This window comes from Rana temporaria, chromosome 5 (genome assembly GCF_905171775.1).
Source record: "Rana temporaria chromosome 5, aRanTem1.1, whole genome shotgun sequence".
In the NCBI taxonomy this organism is placed as follows: domain Eukaryota; kingdom Metazoa; phylum Chordata; class Amphibia; order Anura; family Ranidae; genus Rana; species Rana temporaria.
This window is the reverse complement of record NC_053493.1, coordinates 236943437-236961253: the sequence shown is the minus strand read 5'-3', so window position 1 is coordinate 236961253 and position 17817 is coordinate 236943437. Positions and strand designations below refer to the sequence as shown.

The 17817-nt window shown below is 42.6% G+C and overlaps 1 protein-coding gene across 1 annotated transcript in view; it reads right to left on the bottom strand.

The window, feature by feature from the left end:
- Positions 1 to 14378, bottom strand: part of SERPINB5 (serpin family B member 5) — a 75217-nt gene extending 60839 nt beyond the window's left edge. The window contains exon 1 of the mRNA XM_040353612.1: positions 14235 to 14378. The gene's annotated coding sequence lies outside the window, so the exon portion shown is untranslated. The remainder of the gene's footprint in view (positions 1 to 14234) is intronic.
- Between the last annotated feature and the right edge of the window lie 3439 nt (positions 14379 to 17817).

Sequence of the window (17817 nt, the reverse complement as noted above, 5' to 3'; positions counted from 1 at the left end):
TGATCCTTGTACTCTGTTCTGCTGATCCTTGTACTCTGTTCTGCTGACCTCTGTACTCTGCGCTGCTGACCTTTGTACTCTGTTCTGCTGACCCCTTTACTCTGTTCTGCTGACCCCTGTACTCTGCCCTACTGACCCCTGTACTTTGCTCTGCTGACCTACAGGACATTTCTCTGCTAACTCCTGTACTCTGCCAAGCTGATCCCCTGTAACTTGTTGTGCTGATCCCTTGTACTCTGACCTGCTGACCCCTGTACTCTGACATAATAACCCCATGTACTTTGCCCTGCTGACCCCTTGTACTATGCCCTACAAATAAAAGACCTCTGTACACTGCCTATAAATTACTGACCCCTGTGTACTGTGCCACAAACTGCTGACCTCTGTGCACTGCCCAACTTACTCAACCCAGCCAGTTGGGCCAAACGACCAGATTTGAAACTATTTGAGCAAATCACCCTATGCTCCACTCGCAGCATCTTTTTATCTTTTCAGGTTGTCTCCCTTTGTAAATTTTCAAAGTTGGGAGGAATGATCTATCTATCCTCCTACATATATACAAGAACTATTCACACATTTTTCTGTGTCTGTGACTCTGACACACCCAAGTGAGTAACAAAATTGTCCCTGCAGACACAATAAAAACAAACCGTCTGTCTGTTTTGCAGCACCAACTAACATGTAAAAAATTTCAGAAAGAGGCTTGGCCCTTAGGTGGTTAAATGTATTTTATTGGGATTTTATGTGATAGACCAACACAAAGTAGAACATATTTGTGAGGTGAAAGGAAAATGATAAATGGTTTTATTTTTTTCTTTACAAATTAATATGTGAAAAGTGTGACATGCATTTGTATTCAGCCCCCCTGAGTCAATACTTTGTAGAACCCCCTTTCACTGCAATTACAGCTGCAAGTCTTTTTGGGGGATGTTTCTACCAGCACATGTAGAGAGCGAAATTGTTCTTTGCAAAATAGCTCAAGCTCTGCCAGATTGGAAACCAACGTCTGTGAACAGCAATTTTCAAGTCTTGCCATAGATTCTCAATTGGATTTAGGTTTGGAATTTGACTGGGCCATTCTAACACATGAATATGCTTTGATCTAAACCATTCCATTGTAGCTCTGGCTGTATGTTTGGGTCGTTGTTCTACTGGAAGATGAACCTTCGCCCAAGTCTCAAGTCTTTTGCAGACTCTAACAGGTTTCCTTCTAAGGTTGCCCTGTATTTGGCTCAATCCATCTTCCCATCAACTCTGACCAGCTTCCCCATCCTTGCTAAAGAAAAGCATCCCCACAACATGATGCTGCCATCAACATGTTTCACGGTGGGGATCATGTGTTCACGGTGATGTGCATTGTTAGTTTTCCACCACACATAGCTTTTTGCTTTTAGGCCAAAAAGTAAAATTTTGGTCTCATCTGACCAGAGCACCTTCTTCCACGTGTTTGCTGTGTGCCCAACATGGCTTCTCGCAAACTGCAAATGGGACCTCTTATGGCTTACTTTCAATAATGGATTTCTTCTTCCCACTCTTCCATAAAGTCCAGATGTTAGGCCTCGTACAGACGACCGGATCTATCTGCTGGGATTGATCCGCGGATCAGTTCCAGCAGATAGATCCGATCGTCTGTATGTCCGAGCGGACATTTCCCAGCGGATAAACATTTTGTAGCATGCTACAAAATCTATCCGCTGGAATCCAGTCCAGCGGACTGATCCGGTCGTCTGTACAGACTCACCGGATCAGTCTGTCCGCTCCCCTCCCTCGCATGCGTCGTAATGATTCGACGCATGCGTGGAAGTATTTACCTTCCAGCGTCGCGCACGTCGCGGCGTCATCGTCGCGGCGACTGCGCGACACGTCACCGCGGATGTATTCCGCGCGGATTTCGATCTGATGGTGTGTACAGCCATCAGATCCAAATCCGCCAGAGGATTTATCCGCTGGAAACGGTCCGGCGGACCGTTTCCAGCGGATATCCTCTCGTGTGTACGGGGCCTTAGAGTGCACGACTAATAGTTGTCCTGTGGACAGATTCTCCTTCCTGAGCTGTGGATCTCTGCAGCTCCTCCAGAGTTACAATGGGCCTCTTGTCTTCTTCTCTGATTAATGCTCTCCTTGCCCGGCCTGTCAGTTTAGGTGGATGGCCATTTCTTGGTAGTTTTGCAGTTGTGCCATACTCTTTCTGTTTTCAGATGATGGATTAAATAGTGCTCCGTGAGATGTTCAAAGCTTGGAATATTTTTTTCATAACCTAACCCTGTTTTAAACTTCTCCACAACTTTATTCCTGACCTGTCTGGTGTGTTCCTTGGCCTTTGTGATGCTGTTTGTTCACTAAGGTTCTCTAACAAACCCATGAGGGCCTCACAGAACAGATGTATTTATACTGAGATTAAATTGCACACAGGAGGACTCTATTTACTAATTAGGTGACTTCTGAAGGTAATTGGTTCCACTAGATTTCAGTTAGGGGTATCAGAGTAAAGGGGACTGAATACAAATGCATGCCACACTTTTCAGATATTTATTTGTAACAAGAAAAATGAAAACCATTTAGCATTTTCCCCTCCACTTCACAATTATGTGCCACTCTGTGTTAGTCATCGATTACTGCAGAAAGTTTGGAGTTTGACAAGCAGAGGTGAGACTGTACTGACAGGCAAAGGTTAGACTGTACTGACAGGCACAGGTGAGACTGTATTGATGGGCACTAGTCACGCTGTATTGACGGGCACTGGTCAGGCTGTATTCATGGCCACTGGTGAGGCTGTGCTGAGGGGCACTGATAAAGTTGTTGTTAATATTTATTTTTGTAACTTAATTCTGCATAAAACATGTCATTTCATGAGATAATTTATTAAGGCGTGTTTATGGGCGGGACAGGCATGGTTGGGGTGGAGGGGGGGGGGGAACTGGTGGTGTGTAACCCTTAAGGCCTGGCTAGTAGCTTAGGACTTCTGAGCCCTGATCTACAGCTTATACTTATGGTTAAAGGTATATGCTGGCTGCAGTAATTCCTCTTCTCCCAATTACTTTAATTAGATTACTGGTTAATTTCCCAGGAAGGAAATCCACTCTGCTCACAGAGGCCCTGTCTGGGGTGAAGGCACTGCCAACTTCTTTATCAAACATACTGTTCCATTTGGATACAACACAGCAGCAGCAGCTCCTGCTGCTGTCAATCAAAGTCAGTTAGCCAATCAGGAGAGAGAGGTGGTGGGGCCGAAACCAGGGCTCCGTGTCTGAATGGACAAAAAGAGCTGTGACTCGACTCGGCCCCCATAGCAAGCTTCTTGCTGTTGGCGCACTTGACAAGAGGGGAGGGGCCAGGAGCACTGAAGAGGGGCTTTATTAATGACTCCCGATCACTTCCGATCCTTGCGCTCTGTACTTATGCACGCCTGACTATTTTGTTCTTTACATTATGCACTCCTGACCCCTGAACCTTACACATTCCTGATCGACATTATACACTCTTCACTTTTTGCTTTGTTTATTATGCATTCCTGCCCAAGAACTCTAGCATTAGGCACTCTTGATAATTTACAACAATTACCGTATGCCCACCTGACCCATATACGTTTTGCACTCCGAACCCCTTCATGTTGCACATTACTGACCCTTGTGCCTTGTACATTATGCTCTCTTGACTTTTTTCTGTGTACATTAAATACTCCTGACCCCTGGGCTTTGTTTGTTATGTACTCCTGTCTCTACATCCTAATAGGTACTTACTCCTGACCCTTGTGTTATGCATTCTTTACCCATGCATTCAGTGTGTTAAATAAGCCTTACCACTGTGCTATGTCCATTCTGTATTCCTGACCACTGCTCTCTGTACTCTCTCTCTCTCTCTATGCCTTTAAGAACCTCTCCCCATTTGACCACATCCACTATTGCCGCTCTCCTAAGGAAGATCAAGGGTGTCACAGGGCTTTTATAACCCTAGCAATGCCCCCAGTCGATGGTCATTCAATTTTCTTTTGCATAGCATGATAATCCAGTCTCCTGTGTCTCCTGTTAATGGTCACTCATTCTCTTGTAACAGAGCTGTGGTCACTCAGTGCTCTGTAACATGGTGACATGACGTCAACCCTTTACAGTCTCCTATATCATAGTACCGGCCACTTACTTTCCTGTAACATAGATGTAGCGCCTGTGTACTTTTCAGTACATGTGCTATGTCAAATTTATTTGGGGGATGAGAGAGTTACCTTGCTCTCATCCGTGTTGATCTGTTAAATTGGGTTTCTGTCAGCCCTGGGCTGTCCTGTGGTGTCAGACTGTGTTCCAAGGAGACCTTCTCATCTTTGGATAGCAGGTGGTGCCAGAGGGGTCCAGGCGGAGCGCCTTTCTCCAGCAGCCAATGAGAGGAGTGTTTCCCTTGCGGGGCATGCTGGGGAAGGGTTTTTCTGTGACAGACGCCAAAGTGCGGGTTTTTTCGCCCATTCCTGGTTCCAGGTGCAGCAGACACCTTTAGGGTGTGCGCAAATTACTGGCCCCGGCCAGGGCGCATGTGGCACGCAGAGTTCCTGACTCTGGGCCCTCATGGCCCGGAGCAACTAATGCTGCCAAGGGGCCCCAGTGACTTACTGGGTCCCCCACCTCTTATTAAGAAGATCTCAAGCGAGTTGTGCTGTTCGGTGGGGAGTCGGTCTGAGGTGAACCCGGAGGCAGGTGATCCAATAGGACTCAGACGATCCATCTGGGATCTGGGTGACCGGACACTGACAGGTTGTATCCTGCAAACTGTCAGTCGGTGACCCCAAGCTAACAAGTCTACCTGAGGAAGATTCAGGCAAAATTGTGTTTACTTGGAGGATTCGCTCTATCGTCCATGTTCATGAGTATTGGGCCTGTGGCAGAGGTCTCACTACTAATCTAAATCTTACTAGAGCCAAGTCGGTGGCAGAGACTTGTTCCTTCCCAGAGCTTCTAAGTGACATCCTGGCTGTTAGGCCTGTGAGAGGGACCTGTCCAGGGGCACTACACCCACTCCAGCTGGAGTAACGACGAAGCAAAAGCTATTATCCTGAAGCAGGACTGCTTCGATTATCTAAAGGCCTGAATCTGTGAGTTCTCTCCTTTCACCAATCTATTCTATCTACCTTGAGTTGACTGTTGGTCATGTTGGACCAGTAATAAAGCACAGAAAACGTCACCCTGCTGTCTGGACATTCCGTCATTCGCTCTCATCACCATCCTCTCCTTCATCATCATCCCTAGACACATCACAGCGGTAACAGAATTATGCCATCCCAAATCTAACCAGCGGCTCCTGAGGGGGTAGCACTACATAGAAGTGATTCACATTCTCCTGTAACATTATAATGAATCCTTACTGCAGATTTTGAAAGAACAACAAGAGGCCGCCATCGGTAATGTAACAGTAATGATTCAGTCTGCTGTTACATGACCAAGGGAAAGCCATGCCCTTTAGGGTTTGGCCCACTTTTTGGCTTATCTTTCATATATGGCAGCATTTTTCTGGGCAAGAACAATCCCAGCACCTCTGTATTCCAGCACTGTTTTTTTTTAACTGCTTTCATACACTGGTTTAAAGGCTGGAATGTTTTTATGTCAGTTAGGGCTCTTTCACACGTCCGCTCCGCTCGTCCGTGTATTAAAAGTCCGTTCACGGACTTGTAATACATCCCTATGGGATCGCGTCCGTTAGCGGATGGAGCATCCGCTAACGTCCGCGACCATCCGCGTCCGTCGGGATCCGGTTTTGCGGACGGAAGAAAACTCTACTTTTCTTCCGTCCGGCGGAACGGATCGGATGCAGACAGACAGACGGTCCGTCTGCATCCGATCCCCCATAGGGGAGAGCGGAGCAGAGACAGGGCAGTCTCTGCACTGTGTGCGAGGACCGCCCTATCCGCCGACAGCTCAGCGGGGATGAAGGAGGATCCCCGCTGAGCTTTGGCGGACACACGGAGCGGACCCAGAAACGGTCCGCTCCGTGTGAAAGAGCCCTCCTAAATGAAGGGGGAAAAAACACTTGTTCAAAGCACACTATGAATGTAGAAGAATTTGACAGCCAATATAATAATATTTGTGGAGCGGAACTTTTTGACCTCGTTCAAATCACTGTTTTCGAAAGCATCGGTTAAAAGTTTACTGTTCTGCAGTCATTGTTAACGATGTGCAAAAGCTCTGGAAAATAAACTGCCCGTTACATAACTAAATTTTTGATCATAACTGGTATATTCACTATGTTAATAAGGTATTTGCAGAACTAATGCCGCGTACACACGACCGTTTTTCATGATGAGAAAAATGGCATTTTTTTTAATCGGTCATTAACCACTTCCATACCGGGCCTATTTTGGTACTTCTCTCCTACATGCATAAATCATATTTTTTTTGTTAGAAAATTACTCAGAACCCCCAACACTATATATGTTTTTTTAGCAGACACCCTAGGGAATAAAAAGCCGGCCATTGCAACTTTTTATCTCGCACAGTATTTGCGCAATAATTTTTCAAATGCCTTTTTTTGGGGGAAAAATACGGTTTTGTGAATTAAAAAATAACAAAACAGTAAAGTTAGCCCAATTTTTTTGTATAATGTGAAAGATGAAGTTACGCCGAGTAAATAGATACCTAACATGTCATGCTTTAAAATTGCGCACACTCATGGAATAGTGCCAAACGTCAGTACTTAAAAATCTCCATAGGTGTCGCTTATTTTTTTTTTACAAGTTCCAAATTTAGAGTTACAGAGGAGGTCTAGTGCTAGAATTGTTGCTGGCGCTCTAACGCACGCGGCGATACCTCACATGTGTGGTTTGAGCGGCGTTTACATATGTGGATGGGACTTACATGTGTGTTCGCTTCTGAGCGCGAGCTACCGGGGATAGGGGCGTTTAAAAAAAATGTTTTATTATTTTATTTTTTATTTTACTCAATTTCTTTTATTTTTACACTTTTTTTGACATTTTTTTTTTTGATCACTTTTAATTCCTATTGCAAGTAATGTAAACATCCCTTGTAATAGGAATCGTTCGTGACAGGTACTCTTTATGGAGAGATGCAGGGTCAATAAGACCCCACATCTCTCCTTCAGGCTGGAAAGCATTAGATCTTGAAAAAAATTCACTGATCTAATGCTTTCAGCCACAATTGCGGCTGTGTTTACATTCCAGGACCCAGGCGTGACGTCATAACATCGCGCCCGGGCCTCCGACGATCATAGAGATGACTGGTTCCGATGGCAAAGGAGAGCCCGGAGAAGCACCGGATGGCGGCGGGAGGGGGGGCGTCCCCTCCCACCGCCTATAAGAACGATCAAGCGGTGGAACTGCCGCTATGATCATTCTTATGTTGCAGGGATTCGCCGGCTGAAGAGATGGATATCTGAATGATGCCTGTGGCTGCAGGCATCTTTCAGATATCCCCACTGAAAGTCCAGGACGTCATATGACGTCCTTGGGCTGGAAGTGGTTAAAAACGCGTGTGTGTAGGCTCCAGAGCATTTTTCTCGACGAGAAAAATGGGCATTACAAATTTAGAACCTGAATTATTTCTTGTCGTTTTTCACGTCGTCGTTTTTCTCATCGTGAAAAACGGTTGTGTGTAGGCTTTAACGACGGGGAAAAAAACATGCATGCTCAGAAGCAAGTTATGAGAAGGGAAATTTGCATAATCAGCCCAAAGGGTGGCGCCATTCGAATGGAACCTTCCCTTTATAGTGCCGTTGTACGTGTTGTACTTCACCGCGCTTTGCTCGAGCATTTTTTATCACAATCGTGTGTATGCAAGGCAGGCTTGAGAGGAATCACGTTGAGAAAAACTTTGTTTTTTTCCATGACATGAATAACAGTCGTGTGCACGCGGCATAACAGTTTTGAAACTGCAAAATGGTCATTACAGCTTTCAAATTGCTTTGGCAATTACTGTAAAAAGCCCTCATATAGGTTGGATTTACTGTACGAGGGTCAATTGGATATGTTTACCCCCCAGATCTTCCCACGTAAAGTCAAGTGACTTGACTTCCACTTGAATGCTAAGCTATGCTGTGCTAACTGCCAAAAGCTTTATCCATCTGCCATGCTGACTCAATAAACTGTAATCTAAGCATCATTAGTCCTCCACCCATTTTTAGTTGACGCCTCATTATCTTGCTTGCCTTAGGCAAGAAAGAGAGCAGCAGAATTTGGTGCACAGAGCAGACATTGGAGATAGCTCCAGACAATGACAAGTATAGAAATATGAAAGACTGAACAGAGTCTCTCTTTGCCCCTTTAGCCCTGGGCAGATTTTTTTTTTTTAGCTACATATAGGACTTTTGAGGCATTGAGTTGCTGGCAAAATCAGCAGCCAGCAATGAACACTAATGTCTTGTACACACGATCGGAATTTCCGATGAAAAAAGTCAGAAGGAATTTTTTCATCGGATATTCTGACCGTGTGTGGGCTCCATTGGATTTTTTCCATCGGAAATTCCAACGGACTTAGAAATAGAACATGTTCTCTTTTTTTCTGATGAAAAAAAAACATGCATGCTCAGAATCAAGTCGACGCATGCTTGGAAGCATTGAACTTAATTTTTCTCAGCTCGTCGTAGTGTTGTACGTCAACGCGTTTTTGGACGGTCGGAATTTGGTATGACCGTGTGTATGCAACACAGCTTGAACGGAATTCCGTCAGAAAGATCAGTCAGAGTTTATCCCGATGGAAATTCCAATCGTGTATACTGGGCATAACAGCAAGTTGCTGAGACCTATCTGTTCCATTATTGCAAGTAGAGGTTTGTTTTTTAAGTTTATCTAAGGCCAACACTTATTTTTATTAGGAATGGAGTAGGGGCAGGTTTTATTATTGCAATGTATGTCCAATTGGATAGATTTCCCTTTACCTTGTGGCCTGTAGTTATAATAGGAAACACAAATTAAATGACCTAAAAAAAAATTGGATTTTCCCTGCATTTTAGTCCTGGTGATAGTGACCTTCCCCAGGAGCAACAAAGAAAACTGAGGGCCGGATTCGCAAAGATTTACGCCGGCGTATCAGTAGATACGCCAACGTAACTCGGAATCTAAGCCCGTCGTAAGTTTAAGTGTATGCTCAAACTGAGATACACTTAAACCTAGCTAAGATACGACGGCCTGCGCCGTCGTATCTTAGGGTGCAATTTTTCCGCTGGCCGATAGGTGGCGCTTAAATATGATACACTGCGCCGCCGTAACAATGCGCACCCCTACCTGAATCTGGCCCTGAGTGTGCTAGGAGGAAACTGCCAAGGCAGAACATTTAAAGATTCACATATCAAAACAAGCCAGTGCCCTACTGGATTCTTATAAAAATGGAGGAATCTTGATAGTTAAACCCTTAACCTGAAAAAGGGTCTAACCCCTCATCACTCCATCCAAAACGGAAAAAAAAAAAAATACGGCACTGCGTTATTTTAACAGACAATTCTGCAGTCATACAACACTGTACCTAAATTAAATGTATGTATTTTTTTCCCCACAAATACAGCTTTCTTTTGGTGGTATATATATATTTGTACGTTCTGCTATAGAACATATCCCATAGAAAATTTAAAAAAATCTAATTTCTTCATAAATTTAGGCCAATATGTATTCCGCTACATATTTTTGGTAAAAAAAAAAATCCCAATAAGTATATTGATTGGTTTTCTCAAAAGTTATAGCGTCTACAAACTATGGCATATTCTTTATTTTTTTTCATACTAGTAATGGCGGAGATCAGCGGCTTATAGCAGAACTGCGTTATTGTGGCGGAAAATCTGACATTAACTGACACTAAAATATGCACTGTAACTGTACTAATGACATTGGCTGGGAAGGAGATAAACATCTAGGGCGAACAAAGGGTTCAATGTGTGCCTAACCACCAGAGTTTTTGTGTTAGCTATGTGGTGCCTTTACTAAGGGATGTGCTGGATTTTCTTTCCCTGTTTTGCAGGGAAAGAAAATCCAGCACATTTCTGCTGACAGGACAGAGCTCTGCCTTATTTGTATATAGGCAGAGCTCTGTTCTGTTTTTCTCATTGTCGAATAGTGGCTGCCAGCAGACAGCCATTGGCCGGCTACCGCTGATCAGCTTGTGCTGTGACTAATCACAGCACAAGTGTCATGTCATCGGCCTACCCGGAAGAGCAGAATCATGTATGTGTACAGTACGTGGTCGACAAGTGGTTACGGTACACTTTAAAAACAACCTGCACTGAAAGAAATATACATGATACAATTACTAACCACCTCCTACAAATGTTAGACACCTTTCATTTTGTAAGATGATCATGGTAAAACATCTATTTTCCTTCGGATATATTTGTTAAAGCGGAGTTCCACCCAAAAATGGAACTTCCACTGTCTGGATTCCTCCCCCCTTCGGGGTCACATTTGGTGCCTTTTAGGGGGAGCATGTACCTGTATAATACAGGTATTTGCTCCCACTTCCGGCAAAAGATTTGCCCCATCTCCGTCCCCCACACTGTCTTCTGGGAGACACACAGGTCCCAGAAGAAATTACCACCTAAGTAAGTGTTTGTAGTTAGATTCTACTGAGGTTGTGTTGATAGAATTTTTAGGTAGGTTCTTTGCTATGTCCTGCCAGTCCAATAAATCTAGTATTATATTATTTTCACGCTTTCAATGCTGCATGTATGGTAGCTTATGTAATAAGGCATTTTGCTGAAATTCCTATTTTGCATGAAAGTTCCAACACTGTTATGCCGCGTTCACACGATCAGGCTTTTGCTTGGCCAAATCACATCAGAATTCCATTGGAGAAAAATAGAACATGTTCTATATCTAAAATCCGACAGAACTCCTCGGAATATCCGATGAAAAAACTCAGATGGGGCTACACACGATCGGAATATCCGATGGAAAAAGTCTGTCTGACATTTTCCATCGGAAATTCAGATTGTGTTTACAAGGCATAAGAGTTATGGGTTAGGCAGTACGTTTGAGTTTAGTCTTAAGAGAGGATGTGATCTGGTAGTATCGGAAAAAGTCAGTTGGAAGAAGGTGCAATTCGGATCAATAGTGTTCCAAGGTGTAAAGGTCACTACCATTCATTTAGGAGATCCCCTATTTGCAACAAGCCTTTATTTTCCTACCAGTTAAATTACCATTGAGTTAGGTCTGGAATGAATTTGAAATTATTAGGAGTTAAGGGAGTCTGGATAGGGTTTAATTTTCTGCTAGTCCTCTAAATATCTTATAGGGCTAATGAAAATAATAGAGTAGGGCACAAGATAAGAGGACATAACATACCAGGGTTCCAGAAACAAACTATTTAACACTGACAAGGATGCTTACAATGGTCATCTTTTATTCATTTATGTAAAACCTTTATCCCAAAAGGAACAAAATTGCTGCTGTAACTGCTTATAAAGTGTTGCTGGAGTTCAGCTTCAGTTTGCTAGTGTATTTAAATCTGCTTAGTGCAACAACACTGCCATTCCCCGAGATGGACAATGTTGGTGTCCCTGTTCTCCTTCATCCAGAGTGGGTGAACTCTAATTCATGAGATGTGTAGGCAGGTACCTACAAAAGGAATATACTGTTACAGCAAGTAAGCTTAGGCTGCTCAGGCCAGGGAAGAGTTAAGTGTTTGTTAACAGTCTTCCAGGCTTTTTGGGTCCTGCCTTCTTTCCTGGTTGATATATATATATATATATATATATATATATATATATATATATATAGGGATAAGGCTGGGCTCAGGGCATTTTGGAAAACAGGACTTCATTGGGCCGGAAGGTCCATTTCATTGAGAGGAACTTAACCTTCATCTGCCACCTTATGGGATTTACCAGCATTGGACAGTTTTGGACTCTCGCTTTTTCTGGTGTGCTTGGGCAGCCACAAAATAGTTAGTTAGGAAATAGATTGAGTTGCAATTAACCGCTGTAATGTATCTAAACGTTTTAAGTAAAGTTCATGAACCGGAATCTTGCGCTTGGTCTGAAGTTACTCTGAAGGGGTGCATGATGGTACTTGGCAAATCAGAAGAATAGGGCCTGTAAAGCACATATGGGGTATAAAGCAAGGCCTCTATGAAAGGTTTTAGTTGGAGAGCAGTTGCCATGGGTAGCCAAGGACTGGTGGGAAATGTATAGCAGTGGATCATGAAGCATGGTACCCAGCGAGGGTGATAGGTCCTCCAATAGCAAGGAAGTCAATGCTCTGGCTCCCTCCTTAGCAGTCAGTTCCCCCAAAGTATCTGGGACCAAACCTGTGGTACAGAGACCTTTTAAATCTAGCCGCATGGTATGGGAGAGGGGAAGGAGTTAATTAGAGAACCCATGTGGTCCACGCTTGTGCTTGATGGAACCCCATTCTGTCACTGGGAGTGAGGTGGCAGAGAATGCTGGACTGGTGGAGAGGGCATAGGCTCAGCGATGTCCCTCCTAAATGCAACATACATCAGGAAAGGTTTGTAGTAACATGGGACAACACATTTTACAGAGGAACTCTCGAAAAACTCTCGAAAAATTTGCCAATTTGCCAATAAGCCTGGCTACCTAGATAATGTTGACTTTTCACGCCTGGTCCGGGGCATTGATGAGCACACACGCGCAGGAAAGATACCACCCACGCATAGGGCTAGTAGGCACCGCCCACAGGTGTGTTACTGGCAAGATCATCAGATGAAAATAAAGGGGGAAAAAGCCTGGAAAAAGAAAATGAATACAGCCACCACATCTAATGATTGGTCAACTGCATTAGAATACACTTTGGATTTTGGGATTAATATCACTTTAAACCTGTATTGCACATGTATAAGTAGGTTTATTAAGGTATATACAGTATAATATTTTACGATGCCACATTTTAGAACAAAATTAAGGGGCAGATCCACGTAGCGCGGCGCATTCCTCCGTCCGGCGTAGCGTATCTCTGATACGCTACGCCGCCATAACTTACAGGTTTTTTTGTATCCTGAAAGAATTTCCGCCGTACGTTACGGCAGCGTAGCGTAACTTAGGCAGGCGTAAGGGCGTGCAATTCAAATGTATGTGATGGGGGCGTGTTTTATGTAAATACATCTTGACCCGACGTAAATGACGTTTTTTTTCAACTGCGCATACGCCGTCCGTGGGGGTATCCCAGTGCGCATGCTCGAAATTAAACGGGAACAAGCCAATGCTTACGACGGTGACGTCATTCTACGCAAAGCCCTATTCGCGAACGACTTGCGCAAACGACGTAACATTTTCAAAATTCGACGCGGGAACGATGGCCATACTTAACATAGGATACGCCTCATATAGCAGGGGTAACTATACGTCGAAAAAAGCCTTACGGAAAAGACGTAAAAAATGTGCCGGCCGGACGTACGTTCGTGGATCGCCGTATCTAGCTAATTTGCATACTCAACGCGGAATTAGACGGGAACGCCACCTATCGGCCAGCGTAAACATGCACCTACGATCCGACGGCGTACTAAGACGTACGCCTGTCGGATCGATCCCTCATTCAGTCGTATATTGTTTTATGCATACAAAACAAAGATACGACGGGGGAACTTTGAAATTACGCGGCGCATCCATAGATACGCCGGCGTAATTCGCTTGTGGATCTGGCCCTCAGTGTATAGACAAAAAAGGTTTACTGAACATCTGTACACTTAGAGGATCATAACAGGATGAAGAAACATTAAACGTCCCCCCATGGTATCAGTTATAAATATATATAAATATGATATAAATACACTTACATGATCATAACAGGATAAAGAAACATTAAACGTCCCCCCATGGTATCAGTTATAAATATACATAAATATAACCCTGTTGTGACTTGCATTCATTTATTCTTCTATATGTAATTTTCAGAAAAGGTACTGAACCTCACATACTGGAAATGCATTTACACATCCAATGAATGACTTGCATTCATTTATTCTTCCATTCATATGTAATTTTCAGAAAAGGTACTGAATCTCACATACTGGAAATGCATTTACACATCCAAGTATTCATATATTCATACTTTACTCCATATAAGGCAAAACATGCTCACATTATTGTTAGGCGTTCTTGGCAATTTGAAAAATGATAGAGAAGAGAACCTGGACACAGAAATTTAATCTAAGACTCAGGGCTATATCAATGTCAATATGAGACTGGCTGCAAAAGACAACACGCTCTACTATTCTTTATGGTAAATACATATTAGCTCTTAATTTTAAAGGACATTTTAAAAATACATGTTTAAACTTTTGAATATTTGCATTGCTTACCTGATAGTTTAGTAGTCCCGAGATGCAGAACAGAACACGCTTTGTTAGAATTCAGCTGCCCTTAAGTGCTGAAATAAGCTGTAATTGTGCCTGAGCATAGGAAACACACCCTCTAACATGTATGAAGGCAGGTATGAGTCAGACCTATTCCTACCCAAGAAAAATGATAAGTATTGGCAGCATTTGCAGAGCGTAGCAGGGTAGTGGCTTGATTAAGCTGTAGCGCTGGAACATGCTCATGCATGAAACCTACTGCCTCTTGTTAGTCTTGTGAAATACAGGATCCGATCCACTTCTCATTGACTCCTTTAATCTATTTAGTTTATACAAATTTAAAATGGGCCCCCAAAGTCGCATTATTGTCCATATAAAACATGCTTTATTGTCCTTTTTTCAAAAAAGTATCATACTAAATGAAACACAGTAGCACTTAGTCACATCTATAAAATATTCACACACCCACAGTTCCCATCAGTGCTCATCCATTGTTTGATTTAATCATGCATTGTATTAAAAATAGGTTAGTTTATTTGTGATATTCCCTGGTCTGTACCAAGTAAAGACAATTATTTACAAAGTAAACAAGGCCAAACAATGTACAATTCAATCCTAATTTTAATAACCTGATTGCACGTATATGTATATTTCATAGCTCATTTGACTGAAAGAAATCATATTTACTAGTTAAAGGGGTTGTAAAGGTTTGTTTTTTATTTTCTAAATAGGTTCCGTTAAGCTAGTGCAATGTTGGTTCACTTACCTTTTCCTTCGATTTCCCTTCTAAGTATTTTTTTTCTTTGTCTGAATTTCTCACTTCCTGTTCCTCCTCAGTAAGCTGGTGTAGCGTTCTCACGATTGGAGGATACACTGTAGAGGCTCCAGTTAACCCAGTGTTTACCCGTGGACGGAAACTACATTTTTCACTGCTGGTTTTACCTGTTAATGCAGTAAGCGGCTTTCCATGTGGTGGTGGTCTTCACGGATGTCAAGCTCACTGGGGTGTTGTTTGTTTTGATTACGAATACCAAGGAAATGTATTCAGCACTTTTTGGGACATTATGCAATACATTCATTTTAATTTATTTATGTGGTTTAAATCTATATTTACAACTGCATATTTACATCTGCATATTTACGTTTGTATTTTTTATCTAGCCTTTGGTTGCTATTAAATTTTGTTGGCGCAGTTTTTTTCTTATCAATAATGCAGCGTACACAAGATCGGACATTCCGACAACAAATCCATGGATTTTTTTCCGACAGATGTCCGCTCAAACTTCTCTTGCATACACACGGTCACACAAATGTTGTCGGAAATTCCTATCGCCAAGAACACTACAACATGCCGAGAAAAATGAAGTTCAATGATTCTGAGCATGCGTCAAATTAATTCCGAGCATGCATAGGATTTTTGTGCATCAGAATTGGATACACACGATCGGAATTTCCAACCAGAACTTTTGTTGTCGGAAAAATTGAGAACAAGCTCTCAAACATTTGTTGTCAGAAATTCCATGATGGAGCCTACACACGGTCGGAATATCCGACCAAAAGCTCATATCGAACATTTGTTGTCGGAAATTCCGATTGTGTGTACGTGGCATTAGAGTGTTTTTGTTGAAAATACTTCTGGGGAATGGCGCAGGCTTAGCTGGCTGGAATATATAAGAATTTAGGGAGGAAATGTATTTTTAACAGATTCACCTGACCCATAAGGTCCAGTGGGAGAGTCATCCATTGTTTGGTCTTGGTGAGAACAGTGTCCAAATGCAGGATAAAATTGTTAGGTATGTTTTGCTGAATTGAATTATATATACCGCTATGCCACACTATTTAAATTTGTGCATCAATTTAAGTTGAGAGGAAGCGTAAACATTTGGCAGCAATTCCAATGGTCCAATGGGAACAATAAAGACTTATCCCAATTGCTCTTAAAACCTAAGAATCCCCCAGACTCTCTCAGAAGAGCCAATAAATGAAATATATTAGAGATTAATTAGGGTCCTCCAGATAAATCATCAGCATTACAAAAAAAACATGTTCTTGTAATTAATTTATCTGGAAGCTATTAATTATAGAGGAAGATCCCAGTATAATATCCAGCAGTTCCAAAGCAAGAGCGAAAAAGGGCGAGAAGGGAAAACCCTGTCTGGTGCCATGAAAAATTGCCTGAGATGGAAATCTGAGATGGAAGTTTTAACTGTAATTCTTGCTTGTGGGGCACTAAAATCTCTACCCAATTAAAAATGTTTGGGTCAAAGCTAAATTTATGAAGGACTGTCAGAAGGTAAGGCCATTCAATGCTGTTGAAAGCCTCATGGATATCAGGGGGAAATAATTACTCTGCCTTCCTTATATGGATGTTGGATATGGAAATTGCAGATTAGTAAACAACCTACAGATATTTTGTCAAATTGAAAAAAGCCTGCTTTGCCTGATCTTAGCCTACCAGTTTGCCTATACACCTATTAAAATGGTTTCTAAAGCCTTAGGCCCCGTACACACCATAGAATCCATCCGCAGATAAATCCCAGCAAATGGGTTTCAGCGGATAGATCCTATGGTGTGTACACGCCAGCGGATCTTTTTCCGCGGATATATCTCCCCTGGGAGGAATTCCAGCAGATCGAATATTTGCTGACATGCACAACATATCCATCTGCTGGAGTCCATCCCAACGGATGGATCCGCTGGTCTGTACAGACTCACCGGATCCATCCGTCTGAAGGGATGATAATGATTCGACGCATGCGTGGAATTCCTTATATGACAGCGTCGCGCACGTCGCCGCGTCATAATCGCGGCGACGGCGCGACACGTCATCGCCAGAGGATTTTGGCGCGGATTTCAATGCGATGGTGAGTACACTCCATCGCAGAGAAATCTGCTGAAATCCTCGAGAGGATTTATCCGCGGAAACGGTCCGCTGGACCGTATCCGCGGATAAATTCTATCGTGTGTATGGGGCCTTAATGTTTTTCACCTTAATGCATTCTATGGAGGGAGCAAAAGGAGGAGGGATTTTAGGGTAATATTTAGGTAGTACATATACTCCTATATAAATACACAAAATATACCCATCAGTCTCCAACCAGTGCGGCATATTTAAGAAAGGAATAGGCACTATGTTGCATGTTTGGTTTGCTAAGATTCTGGAAACTGATCTTCTTTAATGCATACTATAATCACATAATGTGCAATATAATGCAGATCTTATCTAAGATTAAAGTTTTATCGATTATACCAGGTACTGTTTCAGCAAAAATTACTACTCCAATTTTTCCTCCTGGCTGCTAGGACAATAATTTCCAGGCACTGGATGACAAATGGTACCCCAATGATGAAAGTATAAATACAATGCCTTGAAAAAGTATTCATACCCCTTGATATTTTGTCATGTTACAACCAAAAACGTAAATGTATTTTATTAAGATTTAATGTGATAGACCAACACAGAGTGGCACATAATTGTGAAGTGGAAGGAAAATGATAAATGGTTTTCAATTTTTTTACAAATAAATATCTGAAAGTGTGGCATGCATTTAAACCACCTTTCTCTGTAACTACAGCTGCAAGTCTTTTT